A 6,953-nucleotide genomic window follows, 5' to 3' on the forward strand; every position below is an offset into this window, starting at 1 on the left:
ATACACTGTATGACAACATTCACATTAAACAAAGCATAAAACAAAAAGTTCATATCACCAAATAAACAAAACATATATTGAACTGCCATAAAAAAAATTAAAAATTACAAATTGCTAAATAAAATACACATGAGTTAAATACGATACAAGATTTAACAAGTTTAATAGATGATATAAATACAAGCCAAAAAAAAAGTATGCCTCATCTAAAGAGCAAATCAATTTAAAATCATTCCAAGTTGAATTTTATTGAAAGAATCAGTTGTTAATTGACTTTCAATCAGTCTTTCAATAGGCAACAAAGCAAATTAAACAAATTGTGAATACAAACACAATTAGATTTAGCATTTGTAAAAGAGGAACAATTGTTTTACGATCTTGAAACAAGCTCAGGTATTAACTGCTTAATTATTTAAACTTTTGATGGATCTACATTCTGTTTTATTAAGTTGCTGTGATTCTATCTTAAATTGTTTCAACCAGCACAGAAACTATTTGGATGCAAACAAACTTGTTGCTATTAGATTATAGAGATGTTTGCCTTTTAGTTTGTCCATTTTCTTTACTTTAATATAAGTGACATCTTGTACATTTTCAACATCGACTTTTTAGTTTAATTCTCCGTTGTCCATTGCAGGAATTGATATTAGGCTTAATATATTAACTACATCAAAAACATTTAAATTAGTGAAGCATATGATACAGTTGAATATATCGTCCACAACTCTACCTCACACCTTGGACGCCGGATTCCCTTTTCATCTCCAGCATTGTTTTGACACCCAGGAGAAACAATAAGATGGCGTCCACAAATCTGTCAATACAATAGTGGAATTGTTTGCGTTGTAGAGAATGGATCTGTGTGACACTTAGACTACGACAGCAGTAATAGATCAGCACAAAAGTGACAATAACTTGACCACCACGTCAAGGGTTTCCCCCTTCCTTCACCAATGAGCTGTGCGTTCTTGATGTAAGTACATTCTAGAAGCCGAGTCTAAATGTTCCCCAAAAATAAGTGTACAAAAACATTAGATACGCCTCAAAACGTGTCCGAATAAAACAATACAAGCCCAGCCAAGCCTTTAGATAAGAATGTTTCGACTGACCATAGCGTGTCAGCTACAATATACCATTACTTGTCAACTAAACAATGTGACACCTTATTTTTACTAACTAATTTATAATGGTGACATAAGGCTGTCAATAATGTGTCGTTGTCTAACCACTACGCATTGAGTGAACCAATGTCAACTGAATATGTAATGAATTCTTTGAATAAAGAATAATAAGGCTGATCTATTACTGCTGTCGTAGACAGAGTGAACTGATATAAGATTACAATTTCAAGTTTTACACGTTGAAATTTACAAAACAAGTCAATATTTTCGATGGTCTCCAGGCAAATGGTCATTCGACCCCCATTGTGGTCGCGACCCACAGGTTGAGAGTCCCTGTGTTAGATCTAGTTGGTAGGTAGTCATTCGAATATACTGCACATCTTGGCGGGTTTTCGTTTTGTTATTGCTTGTTCCCTCCGTGTGCTTCAAAGTTATCTGACAACTTGGTCAGATTGGATTGAAAAAAAAATATTTAAAATCCCCATCATGATGTTTATCAGCGTGCGAAATCGTATCTTCTGAAATCGAACCGTTTTTTTTTTTTAAATATGTAGATCTTTTTTGCCCTCACAAAAATACACATTTAAAACTACTTTAATATTAATAGTATCAAGGAGAGCCAAGGGAGGGGTTACATTGCGTAAGTGTGGTGACAAATTTGTATATGGTTGATTATTTTTATTTTAAAGCTTCTGATGTTCGTGCTGAAAAATATCAAAACTTTTTTTTACCTGCATTTCTAACCAAACAAATGACCCATGGCTGGACCCCTCGTGTGCCGCCTCTTGATTTGTTAAAGTAAAGAAAAAATTCCTTTCAGACCTTGCAAGAATGTTTACACACTAGTTCGTGTCACAACATTGAAGAGATTACAAGTAGCACAATTGGTAATAGATCTGAATGTGGTTAGTAGTCATTCAAATGGACTGCCCATCTTGGCGAAACATGTCAGGCATGGTGTTATTGCTTGTCTTCAAGGTGACGTTGTGAAGTTGGTAGAGAGACATTTGAGGACATCAGAGAAGGGGGAGTGAGTGGGACGCTTCTGTATCCATACTCCCCACTCTCTCGCATTATTGGAAATGTTATGATTTCCCCACACCCTAACCCTCCACCCTGTGACGCCGAATCTTTATTTCTTTTGTATGAATCGTCAAGTGTTTTTTTTTAAGTAGGTAAAACGTTTAGCATTGGTACTACCTTGGTCTGGCGTTAAGGACGACTCACTTACTTATGGTTCAACTCGGTTGCAGCGCGTAAATATTGATGGAACTCAACTTAAGATAATCTACATAGTACCAAAAAAATTCAATCCCCTGTTAATAAGTAAAATATAGCATATGCTCCCCCCCCCCCCCCCACGAAAAATAGACACAAAACTTTTTTTATAAAACTTATATAACCATTATATTTCTATTAACATCTAATAAATGTTAGATTAAAAAAAAATCCACCCCCCCCCCTATGAGAAAGAATCCTGGTTAGGGGAATGTATAGATATACTATATTTTTTTATAATATTCCTATTATTTATTGTACCTAACAAAACATGAATAAATAAAAAAAATTAAAGATTTTTAATCAATTATTGGGAATTTGTTATTTCGTTTCATATATTACATAAGGAAAATAAGTTCTACATTATTGATAGATGTAGTTGTAAATGGGGAGTTCTTCCCCGTATATAAGCTTTTTCCTTTTTTTTAAAGGATTTTAAAAATATTTTGCTTGTTTTTAGAATACAGAGATACTAGTGTATCCTCACAAATTGAATTATATCCTAGAAACTAGAAACATCGCTACAATAAGAATGCCATCAAAATGCATGCATAAAATTGATATAAAGCATAAAGTTTGTACTTTTATCTCTACATTAGCCTAGACTTCTGGGTTCCGAATCATCTTCAACAGGGGCGACTGGGTGTCAAAATCGGCCCAGGCAGTTTTATACAATCCTCAACGCAACATAAAAAGCCTACATCTACAATGTAATCTAAATTATTTTATATGCCAATGACACATAAGCAAGACTTTTAAAATCATTTTATTTTTTTTTAATCAGTAATTATTAAATCAATGTAAACAACAAAAAGTTTTTTTTAATTTCATACTTTGAGCTAATTAAGTATCACGTGAATAATCAGTAAATTATGGAAGCATTTTTCTATCTCATTATACCCATATATTTACATATACATATATTCTCAATAACCCATATATTCTCAATATCTTATACATCTAACTATTGCTATGGTAATAGCTGTTATACTTGTTACTACTTAAACTATTAATTTCCCATCCGGACAGCGCCATGGGCTATTTAATTGTATGTCTATTCAAATGCTAAAAATGTTTACACAAGACTCGCTTTGTGAATGATTAGAAACCATGTCATAAAACAATTCAAAAGGCACTATCCAAACAAACTTCTTTTGAATAATTTTTCCAATTTGGTTGAATCAGGAGCGTATCAGACCATATTCGTAGCCATTGAGTGGTCAAGATAGGATAGGCTACCATGTTGGCTATTGTTACTGGAAGGTCGCGTCGTCCACCCGGGGCTTAGTTGGTCACTTGTCACAAGTCGGTTTGGTCCCGCCCTTCCCTTTGACTCTTTATTGTTGGCGTCCATCATCCTATTGGTTAGTAGCGCTTTAGAAGTAGGGGTGGACGTTGGAGAAGACGCTATAAAGATCCCAGAAAAGTTTTATCCTGTCATCAATCTCAATAATCTTGAGGCGCTCACTTCAATTTTTCATTTCTCAGCAAATTTTCTAAAGTTCTTCATCGGATCAGTTGAATCTATTGTGACTCTTTACTTAGAGGAATTGTGTTCAGTTGAGTTTCAATTAACTAAGTGTGATTCTTAACCCGCTGTGGATTAAAGGTTAATTGTTCATTCGTGCACTGATATTCAAAAGGAAAAAAAATGAAAATTGTTTGCAAAAATTCCGTTGAATGCTCTCCATCAAAGTCTGCTACAGACAAGAAAGGTGCTGGAGATCACAACCAGGTCGTCGCTGACCTTCCCCTCGACGTAAGTAGCCTCCATGCTCATTTTTAATAATTATAGGCCACTTGTTTTATGTAGCCTTACCTAGATAAAAACATCTTTTTGTATGAATAGGCTTATGCACTTCTTTAATAAGAAGTTTAAAATCCCATGTGTAGTCTTGACTTCTTAATTTCTTCTTATTGTACGTACTCTCACCATTCTATTGAATAACAAAGTATCTCTACTGGTCATTATCAATACATTCATTGTATATTATAGGCCTAATATTGGTAAATAAAGTTTATTTATAGACCTACATAGGCCAATCATTTCTTCTTAAATTTAAATTTAAAAAAAAAGATGATAAAACAAGCCTTGTCGTTTTTCATTCTTTTCAGGCCTATATTTCTTTTTTTTAGCTGGTAAATTTTAATTTCGAATTTTCTATTTAAATGCACACATTACCAAAAAAAGATTAGACCATTAGGTCTATGTTGTCTTTTCCTATTAAGAATTTCTACACTTACCAATTTTTCCATTAGTAATGTACATAAATAATCAGATATTTATATAAAATGAAAAATCACTTAGATTTAGATGTAGTACCTAAATATATTTATGTATGCATTAAATGAAAAAGAAACACCTCGTCTATGCAATTTTCAATCTCAACATAAAGTGTATTGAGTGTCAATGCACAGTCTCCATATAGATCTCAATGCACTTTGTTTACAATTGCCTAAATACGCCTATATCTCAATGCACTTTGTTTACAATTGCCTAAATAGGCCTATATCTCAATGCACTTCGTTTACAATTGCCTAAATAGGCCTATAGTTAGGAGGGACATAGATCTATAATGTGAAAATATCACTAAAGTTAGGCCTATAGCCTAATGTGCATCTATTATTCAACAATTAAGGCTCAAACTCGTAGCAGACGACTGATAAAGGCGAATTATACTCTACTTACTACAATGTGTAAATTTAAATAATAAATATAATCAAATAATACTAACAGGAAAGGGTGTACAAGTACCCGGTACTTCATTGCTTTATTCACATAAGTGACATACTTTTTTGGATTATATTACTATTGAATATAAATCCAATTTATATTGAAACTTGAAAGAGAATAGAGGCTTCCACTAAAATGCTGTCTTCGCTTACTAAAATCCGACCCATGTTAAGGACCTATGGTCAATGAGAAATCTCGTTTTAATATTATAAATATAGGGCTTGCATGTAACATAGCATTTCCCCACCTTCTATACCATAGTATGTAGGGGAATTAACCTAAACAAATATCTTTCGATATTGTAAATAATTTATTTTTCGATATACTTGTCTTATTTTATGCGCCTTGGCCCTTCATTAGATGTCTGGCTCATGAACAGAGTATAAAACCTTAACACTTTGAAAGTTAGTTTTTCCAGTTATGTAGATCTATTATTTATTTAGTTAGTAGAAACATTCCTGTGATCTCTTTTGTTTAGGATTCTTCTAAGGCTCAGACGCCCAGAGAGACGGTAAAACCAGGCAAGAAACTTGATCTACCAGCCAATTCTCGCAGGTTGGTGCACTCGCAATTAATAATTATAATTAATTTTTCATTCTTTAAACTATTGTCAAAATTGTTATACCCGTCACCTTAGAAAAATATTGGGCTCCATAGGATCATATCTGTTAAAGCTTATTAAATAGAAAAACATCGGAAAAAAATTATACAATATTAAAAATAGAATATTATTATAGTTATTATTTTACGAAAAATAAATTTCACTTTTTGCTTGCTCTCCACTATCAGAAAATAAACATGCTCTACTTATTCCTCTTAGATCTGTGATATTCATTTTTCTACTAAATTCTAGGTAAAAAAAACAACTATTGGTGCAATGCCCTTAGCCAGAGGCTGAGGCCAAACGGATTATTATAAGATCTAGATCAGTGATTCCCAAAGTGGTCTATATAGACCCCCAGGGGTCTACGAGGACTTCCAAGGGGTCTACGAAAGTGAAAAAATACATTGGGGGTCCATGACCTGTAAATGGGGGTCTACGAGAGTGGATCTCATTTAAGCATATCGAGACTTTATATTTCATTTCCCATTAATGATTTTACCTTAGTTAATCCTTTCAATTGTAACTCTGTTAGTCTAATGAATTTTATTACATATTGTTTTTAATGTTAACATCTTATTTTAAACATTGTAATTTTGTCTACATGAAAGTAACATTGTACATGGCCTAGAACTGTAGAAATGAAAGTGTTGGTTACTAGACATTTTGTCTGTATTCGTCCTTGTCGAACAAGTCATTTCATATGTGCTTTTTTTGTAACAAAGTTTTAAGCTAAGTTACAATGAAACTATCTAACCTGGAACACCATTTGAGACAATGACAACATGATAAAATAGATTGAGATTTGAAATAGCCTACTTTCAACACTTTTAGTTTAGAACAGTAGAACTAAATGTTTGATAAAAGATTCTAAAAGAAAAGAGGTTTGTGAGTGTCTTACAATATTTTTTCTTAGGCCTATATCTAACTCCAGAAAACTGCACTATTAAAAGCCACACACATCTGATATCATAGTAAAAACATTTTTCTAAACAACAATACAGTTCAAAGGTGTAATGGTAAGAGGAGTTAGGACACTGGAAGGTTCTTATGTAATTACTTTCCAAAGACATACTTCTAAAAAAAAAAAGCTTGACTAGTTAACCTTGCCCGATAATATTGTGTTATTATTATCACGTTTTCTTTTTGTTATGAATTAAGAAAATCATAAAGAACTGCTCATTGCCTGAAACTTTGATCAAACGAAGGCATAATCTCA

Source organism: Biomphalaria glabrata, chromosome 14 (assembly GCF_947242115.1).
Source record: "Biomphalaria glabrata chromosome 14, xgBioGlab47.1, whole genome shotgun sequence".
NCBI lineage: Eukaryota > Metazoa > Mollusca > Gastropoda > Planorbidae > Biomphalaria > Biomphalaria glabrata.